Genomic DNA, 13194 nt, shown 5'->3' on the forward strand with positions numbered 1-13194 from the left:
GTGTATCTAAAAAGCTATCTAGTAGCATGGAAATCCTGCAGTTGGAAAGGACGTGTAGACAAAGAAATATGCTGTTCTCTCCAGGATGTGGTTATGACCCATGAAAAATGAGAGGGAGATGGACTGGTGACACGTGAACTAGGAACTTGATCCTGGGAAAACTGAAGTCAAAAGACAGTATTTCCTGACCATGTTCCAGAGTGCTGTTTCTCCAGAATGAATTGAAAATAGGAAAAATTTATCTAACAGAGATACAGGGACCTATCTGATGTATCATTTGTCAAAGTATAAAGAGTAAAATGTTTTTTGGTTCTTTTGTACCAATAGACTAAAAGGAAATGCCTTGTATTTAAATTGGATTGTATGAGAAGTTCAGTTAAAAATCTACATCAAATGAAAAATAAATCCATCAAAAAAACCTGCAGAAGATTGTTCGGGCCAAAGATCACCCACAATTTTTTTATATGGTCACAGACTTGATCCTCTGTCATACTCACAGCTGGGAGCCAGTGACTTCAGTTTAATCTTTTTTAGGAATAATTCCCTTCACGTTCTTTGAGCATTTAGTCTGACAGAATCCTGGGTGTTTTCCTGATCAGACTCGTGGGTATTTCTCTTCACAATCACACCTCGTTTAGCTGATGTGGGTGAATATCCTGGCTACATTTGACCACTATAACCTTAGGATGTGGTTGCTGACAAAACATCAAATTCTTTGATAAGGGGGCGTAGTATAAGGACAAGAGATAAACACCTGAAGCGACTCAAACTTTAACAGCTAAAATATCTCATCTTTGGGTGACAAATATTGTACTGAACCAAGATGCACCCTGCAAGACTTCTGCCATAAATCTCACCATTTCAAAGCTTTGATTTCCTCGCTGGAATTGATTCGATTTCTCCATGTGAATGGTTCATGAAAACATTCTCTCCTCGTTTCATCAATAGCTAAAGATTCCTGATTCCATGCAAAAGCATTGGCCACATTTCCTTTACAGAACACCCTGTGTTTTTTTTGTAGCTGTTGTACTTTTAGAGTGCTGTCTTGCATAGTTCTCTGACAGCAGGGATGAAATCCCAGGAGATGAAGCTGAACACAAGATTCTTTCTGTTTACAGTTACAGACATTCTCTCTAAGATACATTATGAGGACATGGCTGGGTGACCTAAACAAATCCATGAGCATAACTCATATCCTAACATGAAGTGAATTGTTAAAGTCCCAGTAGATTAATTTATAGGTTTCAGGGTGAACTTTCAAACTAACAAATGCTGAATATGAAACTGCTGGATAGGAAGAGCCAATTTGGTCAAGAATCTGGTTCCATTCAAATTTGTCTCAACCTCAGCGCTGGTTTGCTTTTTTTTTTTCCCCAAAAAAATTCTTCCTTCTCCGTTAAAATGGAGCTGCTCTCTTAAATTTGAAATTACTTGATTTTCTGACCTTAGTTAGAAATGCACTGCACATCTTCTATTCACTGAGTGTAACTGTTCTGCTCGAATAAACTGAGTACACTCACTCCTGCAATTGCATCCCCTGGTTTTCTAGCTCTTTTGTTGTGATTCATTTATCTTGTTCCAATTTATAAAGTGCTTTCATAATACTGAATGCCTGCACTAGGTCAACATACAATCTGCTCTTCTTCAACAGAGGCAGAGGCTGCTTACCCCCTCCCAGCCCTATGTCAGAATAAACATTTTTTACAATGTAGAGAGATTTTACGTGTCCCAATGTGCATATTTCCCAACAGATCCCAGAGAGAGTTGGGAGGCTGACTGACACCTGTGACAGATACTCCACTGACTCCAGAATCATCCACTGACTTCACCATTTTTTTGCATCATCTCCCTCAACATATGAGAAAACACACATCAATATTCTTTCATTGAACTCCATGTGGACACAGGCCAGCAGCTGGTGGTGCTGGTTTGAGTCTCACAGACAAAAGGGGCAGTTTCAGTAATCCACATAAACCCACATGCAACAACTTTCTCATTTTCCCCCCTCATTTAACACGACATTCCTGTTTGTTACTACAACCCAGCTCATTTATGGCTGTCCCATCACTTTTTAGACTCAAAAGCTTCTCCAGTGTAGCTGATCTGTCAGGTGGCTCCCCCAGGAGCCATTCAGGCATAGGGATTTTGGTGCCCAAGGGGCTGGGCAGATGCTGGTGCTGCTTCTGTTACGGAACTAGGACACAGTTGACAGCTCCCTGTGATCCTTGAGGAGCTGGAGTGATGTGCTATTGTTCCCCCTCACCTCATACTCCAGGGTCCTACATACCTCACAGCCTTTTCCCATATGCAGATTTTTGGCAGCCAGGTTACCCATGATAGCCATAACCTGCATGAAAAACTACCACTTTGCCATTTAACTTGCTGTATTATTTGCATTAATGATGAACAGAAGCAGAGAGACAATTCTTACGTGGAATGCAGAGAGAAAGAAACTGGAAAAATAGAGAAATTGTGCCTTCTTGGTGATCTGTTTTGCAATTAACAGCAACCGTTTAAAGGTGTCTGCATCACGAACACCAACCAGGGTAGCAATTAAACACTAACTCAGCAGCAGCCCTGTCAGATAAACCAAAAATGGGTCTGGCAGGCAGTCCAGGCTGCCCTCTCATCTGTAGAGATGGTCTGGCAGCAGTGGGATTGATACAGATTGGCAGGACCCTACGGAAACCTGTGCTGTTCTGTTTGTGGTCTCTGGGCCGAGAACGTCGATTCAGGGCTTAACTCTCACAAGATCTTTATTCACTTGCATCACAGATACGTGACTTAAAGAAAAGAAAAAAATCATAGGGAACCATTCACCTTTTGTTCTCTTCTCGTGTACTTAGACATGTATTTCACTTCTACACACCACAGGGCTATTATTGCTGCTAGAAAATTATTCGTTTTGTTGCTGACCAGGAGGATGTAGAAGTTCCTCAGTAGAGCAGATGGGCATGATTCTGACAAATTGTCCCATCTTCTTCCTGAATGATACATTGTAACTCTTGGGGAACGCTTATATTTTAATCAGTAAAGAAAATGAAACGTCTGACCTTTCCGTTTCCTGTGCAAGCTTTCAGACAATAGAAAAGATAATTAAAACTGTGAATTAGAACTTGCAAAACAGTGCCATTTTTCTAGCAAAAAGAAATAGCTGTGTAATAAAGGTCACTTATCAAACAGTTCTAGTTATTAAATCTTTGCATTTAGCAATGAAGTGGCTTCACAGAATCAAAGGTCAAATCATTAAATAACAAAATCAGCCAGAATTAGAAAAGGTCACAAGCAAATCTAACTTAAGTAGGTCACAAAACATGATTCTCTTCCACACAGGATTTCAATATTTGGAATTTGGCATGCTTACATGCCCAATTTGAAACAATTCCCCCACCATTTCAAACATCTACACGAAGAGACTGAAATTCCAGCTCCAGGACCATCTGCACGGGTGGGTTTCCCCACGGCACAGATCCTGGATCACCAAGTTCCTCAACCACAGACCTGCAGGTCTGCTGAAGTCCCTCAGGCCAGGTCTCTCAACCACTTGGCCAAGACTCGAGCCCAAGCCAGTGGAGTTCAATAAAACAACGCCTTGACAGAGCAGACGCACGCCAAGCTCTGGTCTCAGCAGAGACTGACAGATTTACTCTTCAGCTGGACCAAATCCAGCTCAGGACCTATGCAGATGGAATTTCCACTAATGAAAAGCTTAATTTCTCCTGTGACTCCTCAGCACCGTAGACCAGTGGTGCACTGGAGAGCTCACTCCAACCACCAACTCGGTTTCATTCTGAATCCCACAACTAATCAGAGAGTTAGGAAACTCAGACTAAACTTTCCCAATTGTTACTTTAACAATATGATTGTAATTCTGTAAATTGGACGCAGTGCCCATTCACTACATAATGAGGCAATTATTAGCAGCTTGCCACATATTAATTTGCTCCTTTAATGTTGAAACAAATGAGATCTTTTCTTATAATCATCCTATTTGAGTGAATTCTAACAAAGCCGATTGAACAAAGCTCCAGAGAGACTTTCTTTATTTCAATGCCATTTATTCTTCTACTCCTCTTGGATGTCTTTGGAGTTTTAGAGGATACAACATTTATAATGATGCCAATAGGGAATAGATTTTGCCTTTATTCTTCTTGATGTTCTCTTGAGGTCTTTGAAATGAAAGGTACAAGAGAGGCATTAACCGTCTGGCATTGTTTTTATTGCCTTTCTCTACTTTACAAGCAAAAAATGTATTTTAATTTTTCCTGTGTTTCAGTGATTAAACAAGCTGGTTTTATCTACGCTTACTCGCTTTCTTCAGACCTCTGACTGGGAGAAAAGACTTGCCAGGCTTCCCTAATACAAAATTCAGCACATTTAAAGAAAGGAAAGATTGTACTTGTATGTTCACCCAGCAAGAGCTATCAATTTAATATGGCACTGTATATAAATCACCTTATATTACTAACATCAAGGAATGGAGATAAAAATCATAAAAAAAACACAGCCTTATTACCCTGAAGTTGTGGTTGTTCCCCTTTCCCTTCTATGGTAATATTGTGGGGGTTTTTACCTTCAGCAGTTGATTTTGGTCCTAGCCCTCAGCTTCACATCCCAGCAAACATCCCTGTCTTCATAAAATTTAATGTTAAGATTTCATAAAGATTTTAACATTTTGACATTATTTTGAAATAAGCACTACATCGACATGCATTCCATTTCCAAATAAATAGAATATGATGTGCCTCCACATAAGACTGTTCCTGAGACTCAAGAGCTTGGGATATTTTATTTAGATGAATGTCACTGATATGTACATGACTGCTAGCAGGAAGTTTTTATTTAAATTGAGTGAATTGGAAGGGAATGCATAGGAGGCACTTAATGGGACTAATCCTACAGTAAGAGACTGAATAAACAACCATCATTGAAATTCTCTCTATATACACTGACCCAATTGTTACAGAACTGCTGTTTGATTTGCAGCTCCTTAAAGGGGCTGTACCAGCCTTTTGCTTGAACAAGTATCTTATGGATTCCTGATGTCAGTGGTGAAGAGACAAGAAAACAAAGGAAGCTCAGAGTTTGGGCAGAGGTTGAAACCTGGATGCCAGAGCCAGAGTCACCTGCCCCATGCAAACTTTCAAGCAGCAAGTGTATTTTTGAAACATTTCAGTTTTCTTTTTCATGGAAAGTTAAAAAAAACCCAAAAAACAAAAAAACCCACAAAACCCCAAACCCCACAAAACTCAAACCTTCCAAACACAAACCACAGTGCAAAGTGATGCAGTGTCATCTTTCTCACTCTTAAGATAGCTCCAGACAACTCTTATGCCAGCTCCCACCTCTTTCAAGATACAGCAGAGCTCACCAGAACGTCGTGGATTTTGCTGGTGCTACTGGGGACAACACAGGCAGCTTTGAAATAAAGCAAGAATCAGGTATATCTCATGATATCAAGAGCTGAAAAATAAATGCCTCAAATATAAGTGAGAAAACGCTGAGTAGAAACAGAGTCAAGTATATGACCTATAAAGAACAAAACCAGGTCTTTTTATGTATTTTCCTCTGTTCTAATACAAGGGGAAAAAATTGAAAATTTAAAGATAATACCTCTAAAGATAATAAAAAAAAATTGAGTAAAACCAGTTCCACCTTGATCAAAATATTTTAACTTTCTATTTTTCAGAAATCATATTTAAATATTTTTCTAAAATGGAATTAAAGTGCTCCTTCAATTGAACACTTCTCTGTATTATGAAAAGGTGACAGAATGGTCGTTCACATTAACAGAACACTTCCTTTAGTTTTCTCAGTCTTCCTAATTCCTAGCTGAAATTTTTTGAAAACTGACACCCCTCAAATAAGCCTACACTAGTATTTTCTTCTAAAATGATGAACTGTGGAAAGACTCCTGATAGATCTATTGGTTAAAAAAAAAAAAAAAGGAGTGATGGTCAACAGCCCCGAGGGGACTTTGGGCACCGAGAGAGTGGCAGGTGAAGAAAGTTTTGCCCTAAGGCATTTCCTGTCCTGTGTGTGCCCTCTCAGCCAACAGAAGATGCATTTGTATTTGTGTCCCAGTAGTTGGTAAACTCTCCTCTCCCAAGGCAGAAGGGATGTTCTCTCCTGAACGGGAATATGCCACAAAAGGAGGAGGAATTTAATTGAAATAGGATACCAAAAGAGTAGAGAGGGGCAGAAAACACTTCAGAAAACCTAGGAAAAGGTAGAATGCACTTTAGTGTTTAAAAGAGACACGTGCAAGGGGAAAGAGGAATGGAGAAAAAGTAAAACTTTGAGATATAGCCAGGAGGATAAACCAGGAAGATTGGGAATGAAATCTAGCAGAACAGAAGAACCAAAACACCTAAACATGGTTTGTTAAGTTATAACTGTTGTGAAGAAAGCTTCATCAGACATGTCAATCAAATAACTCAGGATTAGGCAGAGAGAATAGCTTTTTTCACTGACACTGCAACTGCCCAAGCAGAAAACGGATGGAAATGGATACGTTCAGTCCCAGATTTAGCACTATAGCTTGTAGGTAACCAGAAATCCTAACATCTGCAGGCATGCAGATGTCTACAGTTTCAGATCCACTGAATACGTTCTTTGGCACATAAAAGCAGAATATTCTTTGGCATATTAAAAAAAAAAATCAGCATAAAAATACAAGTACGTCCAGGAACATATGTGGAAAAGCTCAAGTCAGCCACTGTTGAGGATTGAATTGTTATGGAAGGGAGGCAAACCCCATCATGCACACCCTACACAGCAAGATCACAAGGCAGGCACTAAAACAGCATTCACTCTGAAAAACAGTCTATGAAAAAATTAATTTCAACGGCTGTTCAAAAGGCGAAAACAAACTAACTACATTAGTCCTAGAGTCTTCCTAAAACTTCATCCCAGAGGTTTAGTTGATGACCACAAATAACCAGAGTGTTTGTGACACTCCATCTATTACCCATTTACAAATCTACAGGCTTTAAATATCATGACTGTGTAATAGTTCAAAAGCTGGGAATTCTTCCAACCAAATACCGCTTGCTGAATGCTCAATCCAATAAATCATTTAGCTTGACATCCACCACACTGCTCACTTGCCCTCATTACCACAGGATGACTCTTGAATTTTGAGCACAAAAGTTACTGGAAAAAACACCATATAAACCAGACACTGTCCACCGACCATCATAAACAACTCAGAGCACAACAGAATCACCTGGTCCTAACTATGGCACCCCTTCTACCACTCCACTGCAAAACTGCATTTGCAAGAGTCTATTTGCAAAACACATCACTTGATTCAGCAAGTTATCAGTATCAGAATGTTTAGTTTTACTTTATCTTCTGCGATTCTCTGTTTATATTGCATTTCCTTGCTGGTTTTTGCATTTGGCAATAAGATAAAAATGGTTTCCCCTCTATACAGGCATATTTGCTCGGCAAACAACACGGAACACAAGGAGCTAAAATGTCACTTACAACTCAAGGAGACAGAAAAGGGAGGAATGTCCTGTCAGCACACGGGCTGAATAGCGAATGAATCTCAGTACAAAAGGACAGAAACAATTTCTCACACCCAATAACGTGAGTGGCAGCAGAGCACGGATACCATGTAGCACATAATCCTTCCTTGAAGAGTGGACTTCAGAGTGACATCCTTGAAAGCGACCAAAAGGCCTCCCTCCCCACAAAAAAACCTGGTTTTAATTTGCAAGTAATAATAAGTACCTGTGCAAAAATAAATTAATGAGAATTCCCCCTACCAAGTTGCCTACCGTAAGACCACGTCTAAAGAATTCTCTGTCACGTATGCAAAACATGGATTACTCTAACCACTGACTTTAATTTGTATTTATTATAAATACCCACAGATGGCGGTAAAGTATATAATGTATAAAGCAGATTTGTTCCAAGTTTGCTTTCTCTAATAACCTCCTATTATCAGCACTCACCATTAATCATGGATCATTATCTAGGAACTTATTGGCTGAATCACAGATGCAGGAATGCCTGTTAGGCCTCTAATCTAAATACACTTGAAAAAAAATTGGACTCACAAATAAATTAGGGGACTTCTAATATGAAGTTCATGTCTTATTTCAGGTCAATTTATTTGGGATTTGATATGGGGAAATGATATTAAGGTAAGTAGCAAAAACTGCCAGGAAAACTACCTTGTGCATCCCCTCTCTCTTTTTTCCCATGAAAATCCACCTAACAGGCTGGAAGCTTAACCTCTAATTTATTTCAGTTCCATGCTGTCTAGACCTATTATTTAATTTTGTCTCTCTTGGTGGTCTATCTGTCAAATTATTTGTATGCATGGAAGGAAAGTGATAAGCTAAAATGCTAATTATCCATTTTTCTGAAATTAAAAAAAAAAATAATATCCATGCCAGGAATAACAATAAGGTTTATTACAATAGCATTAGAACCAGTGGCATTTTTCATTCGACAAAATAAGCCTTAAGAAGCTTTCTAAGTCCGGTGTTTTTAATTGCAGGATGCCTTATCTAAAAGAGAATACATACTTGCTTCTGGACACATTCATTTATTTTCCCCTCACTGGTATCTTGGGAGTATTTGCTGTACCATTTTATGACTGTATAAATGCTTAAAATCTTCTGTAAAAATGTCATTTCAGGTTAAAACTCCACTTACAAGGTCCTGGTCCAAAAATTGATTTGTTTTAAATACCTTTTATTTTAAGATCATCAAATCACTTTTTGTTGCAGAAAGATACAAGGTTAAATCATTAATTTTTTTTCCAGATATCTGAAATTTCAAACACTGTGGCACCGGGCACTAGGACAGACAGTTAAACTGGATTGGAGAGTTCTGCTTAAATAATTAGGGAGATTTATTTTACGGTCTCTTAAGTCATGAATGGAAGCTGTTGGAGCATAGCTGCACATTTCAAAAATTTGAACTTAAAGGTCTGTTTCAAAAGAAAAAAAATCACTGTACATATACTCCCTTCTGATTGCTTTTACATCTTATCCTCGGTGCATATGTCCACTAACCACATTTTAAAGAGTGCAGATTTCATGCAGACACCAGTTTGTGTCAGGGACTAACAATACCTGCACCCTCAGGTGGAAACTACTGGGGTTGAATGATTTGTGAATAATGCAAAGATCATTCTGTATCGGTTCTTGACAGAGCTTGACAGAGCAGCTTCTGCTACTGCCACATCCCACAGCAGCCCTCACTTCCAAACCCCAGCTGAAGAAAAGCCCCTGAGCGCAGTGGCCTCTGCCAAATCTTCCTGAAGTCAACAGGGTCCTGTGCAGGTCTGTGCATCCTCATCACAGAGCTCAGAACCAGATCAAGGCCTGAGGGGCTGAGTAACACACACACAAACACAAATGAGGTGGTAAGTTATGAGGTGAAACACGCTAGGAGCAATTTCAAAACAAAATCTTATTAAAAGATGAAGATAATAAACCCCATCAATCTTTTTTCTCCACTATACAGTCTGGCCTGACAATGACATAGCTGTAAGATATAAACACCACTACCTCCAAAATGTTTACCTACAATCATACAGCTCTTCTACCTATAATTTAAAGTTTTAAAAGAGAAATTAATTTTCATACATCTGTAAGAGATAAATACTACTGTAATGTACCCGACTTTCTTGGGAAATCTATTGCACATTGATTGCCTCCATTACAGTTAAAAGCAAAACTCCCCCTGACATCACCAGAGACTTCATAGAGACTTCACCTAATGTCCTAATTTTGTGCAGTTCATAGATGGACAAGTTCTGTATCTGTAAACAGACTCAGTGCACCAACAACCACTGTTATTGCTGGCATCAAATGGGTTAAACCAGATCCTACATTTCCACCTGTGAGTGCACAGAGTTCGTGTAGGTGGGTGTTTTTTGTTTGTTTTGTTTGATTTTTTAAACTGTTGACTTTAATGTAGCTTGTGATTCCTAACGTTTCCAAGGACTGTAACGACAGCAGGGTCTTTGAAACCTGAAAAGCAATCTTAAAGGTCAACACCTCAGCTCATCAGCGGCTCTGTAACTCACACTGATATACAGCAGTGACTACCACGGCTCTGACAAAAACAGGTTCTTGGGGGCAGCAGAAAGGGAGGGAAAATCGGCGCCCTCTGACAGCATCTGCCTGCTGACAGATGTGGCTTGGTGGCACCGTGAATATGGCAAAATACACATCAGCTGATGGCCTGGAAAGGGAAGAGATGATGGAGGACTGCTAACTGCCTTCTACAGCAAGCAGGCTGTGCCTCTCCCTTCCTCCTCCTCCTGGAACAGTGCTGCTCCGTGCTGCAGGCTCTGCTGCACCTCTTGGCTATCAGCAGCTCACAGTCACACACTGGGAACCGGAGTGGCAAAGTTCCACCTCACCACCACACAGATCTGAAGGACTAGAGTACGCAGCTAAGTAAAAAAAAAATTCTACTGAAGTCAAATAATTATAAAATAGTAATCCAAAGGGAATGCCCACTTGTGCTGAGGGAAAAGCCAAGAGGACAGCAATGAACCCTGGCTTGCATGGAAATGACATTTCTTCATTTCTGTGGACAGTGTGTGTTGGAAAACTTTCCCAAAGTCACAGTTATTTCTACATTCTCTTGCCTGCTTAGTGACATTAAAAAAAGCACATACATATGCACATATGTACTAACAAAACCAAAAGCAGCAAGAGAGAGACGGAGGGTTTAGATGATGTATTAACTTAATTCTGAGAAAATATTTACAGAGCAAATGTGAAAGTTTTGGCATCCCTCTCTCTGAGTCATGCAACTGCAGAATTATAGATGCAGCATGAAGAAGGGTGTGGGGTGTGTGTGTGTGTTCAGCTACCCCACCACGCACAGTTGTCAGACAGCCACGGTGTTGTGGTGGCTAAAAAAGACCAAGGCAGGTGAGCTGAGGAAAAGATAATGATGGGCTACAGATACCCCATTAAAAAAGATCTCTTCTTTTCAAGGAACGCACTGTTGCATCTGAGGGCAATTAAGCTTTGGAACAGGTACCCAAAAGATTCTGTAGTCATCATCCCTAGAGATTTTCAAAGCTTGAAGAGGCACAGACCTGACCTAACCTTGATGTTAGTCCTATTTATAGATGATGTTGGACAAGATGGTCTCCAGAGGTTATTTCCAAAAATATTTTTTTCTGTAATTCTATAGTTCTGTCACTTAGAGAACTAAGGGGAAGTTACAAGAATTTTAGTGAAAAAGACAGCACACATTTTTTAATAGTGAGGATTATTCAACAGGTTGGGGATCCCTCAAAAATAACAGAACCCAAAACTACAACAAAATATTGAAAACTGAATGATTAGTGAAAAATTATTCTCTTTTTTTTTTTTCCCCTTGTCTGTTCTTGGTTCTTTCTATCGCCTGCCACATACAAAATCACACAAAATCCAGGAGGAGAGAGAAACATTCCACAATTGAAAATAGGATGATAAGCTTCGATCTGCATGCCGTATGGTAATCCTGCACAGAAGCTACACCTCATAAATCTTATTCCAGATAAAATATTATTAGCCATGGTTACAAGACTGGAATCCAGAACGACCTGAGATCATCATCACAGGTTCATTCCAGATAGGGGCAGGCACCACAGTGCAATTTCCCTCCTGGCATGTGTGAATAACTCCAGGACTGCTAAACTGGCTGTATCAAACAGCGCAGGCTCATTCCTTCGCAGGATATTTGTAGACACTGGGAATTTCAGTTGAGTCCTCTTTCTAAGGCTGTTAGCAGTGAATAAATAGTAAATTGTGCCTGGAGACCAATGCTGTGAGTTCTTGTTATTTTTAGCTCTACTGACTGGTAGTGGTGCCCTCACCAGTACAGGAACGTGGTGAGATGTAGAAGTGGCAGCTCTGATGGACTCTGGGGGTAGACAAGGGATAAAAAGAAAGGAATAAACCCCACTGATTCAGCATGAATAGGCCTTCTCCAGAACAGAAATCAAGATTGCTGCCACGTGCTAGTGTCCACTGAGCAGTAAACTGTGGCTTCACAGGCTGAGACAGGAGGAGGAGAAGAGGTATGTTGTAAGAAATCAAACACTCAGTGCATCCCAGAAAAATAGGAAAAACTCCCATACAATCAGACCTCCACAGCTGCAGCTGTAATACAGCAGAATTGTTGTGGCTATGAAATGCAGGATACTGAAAATCAATTCTGAAAGAGTGTATCATAAGTGAATACAGTATTTATCCCCTCCCCTTGGAATAACCCCAGTGCAGCGGCAAAACAATCGCCGGTTCTGCCACGGGACCCTCACAAAAATCCTGCGGACCCCGTTTTTTTTTTTTTTTTCCAGAAGAGCAATAATTAAAAAATAAAGCCCTGTGGTGCTTTTCCTCCATCAGCCCTGTTTATGAATTCACAGCACAGCAGGAAGGTTATTAAAATCCCATATGTGAGGACCACACACGGCACAAGGAGACATGAATTGGCATTCCACTGAGATAATGCTGCCTAATGGGCAAAACAAGAGCATGGCTCTCGTTCCTCTGCCAGAGCACCTTCGGAGAGGGCAAAGCATCTGGCTGCTGCTCAGGGAGAGCTGGCCAGACACAAGCCATTTCTTCTTCTTACCTGTTGATTAGGAAGAAGTTCAGAGTGAAGAGAGTGGCTGTTATCTCGCCGAGCCTTGATGTTCCCAGGACACCCTTCTGCCCACAAACCATCTGACGTGGAGTGGATTAAACGCTACGTGGGTGACTCAGATACAGGGACTATTAAACACATTGCTGTTTACTTCCACCTAAACACATTTCAAATCAAAATGTAATTAACTGTGGAGATAACCAATGCACCTCACGAATTAATTCCAGAGTCCTGCCTATCTGATAATATACTTATTTTCCAGAATTATTCATTTATTTCCCATGTTATTGTTGAAGCAAACCAGTTAACGCTCTGCTTTATTTTAATGCCAAAACTCTTTTGATCCCACATACCACAGAGCTATTTTGAACATTATCTGCAGCTGGGAAAACACCAAGAAAAAAACCCAAAATAACTGTTTTTGAAAAAAGGTTTATGAAAAACAAAACAAAACAAAACAAACCCAAACCAACAAAGTACATACATGCACAAAAAATTTTCCCTAGTTCTGAAATACTCTACAACCTTTGCTAAAGAGAAAGCAGTCCATGGTTCTCAAATCCTTGAGTCAAA

General features: G+C 39.9%; 1 protein-coding gene across 2 annotated transcripts in view; it reads right to left on the minus strand.

Annotated features, from left to right (window-relative positions):
* ST6GALNAC3 (ST6 N-acetylgalactosaminide alpha-2,6-sialyltransferase 3) overlaps positions 1–13194 on the minus strand; it is a 207781-nt gene that overhangs the window by 72214 nt on the left and 122373 nt on the right. The window lies entirely within an intron of this gene.

This window comes from Empidonax traillii, unplaced genomic scaffold (assembly GCF_003031625.1).
Source record: "Empidonax traillii isolate 1590-97213 ecotype Southwest subspecies unplaced genomic scaffold, ASM303162v1 scaffold745:size721762, whole genome shotgun sequence".
Classification (NCBI taxonomy): domain Eukaryota; kingdom Metazoa; phylum Chordata; class Aves; order Passeriformes; family Tyrannidae; genus Empidonax; species Empidonax traillii.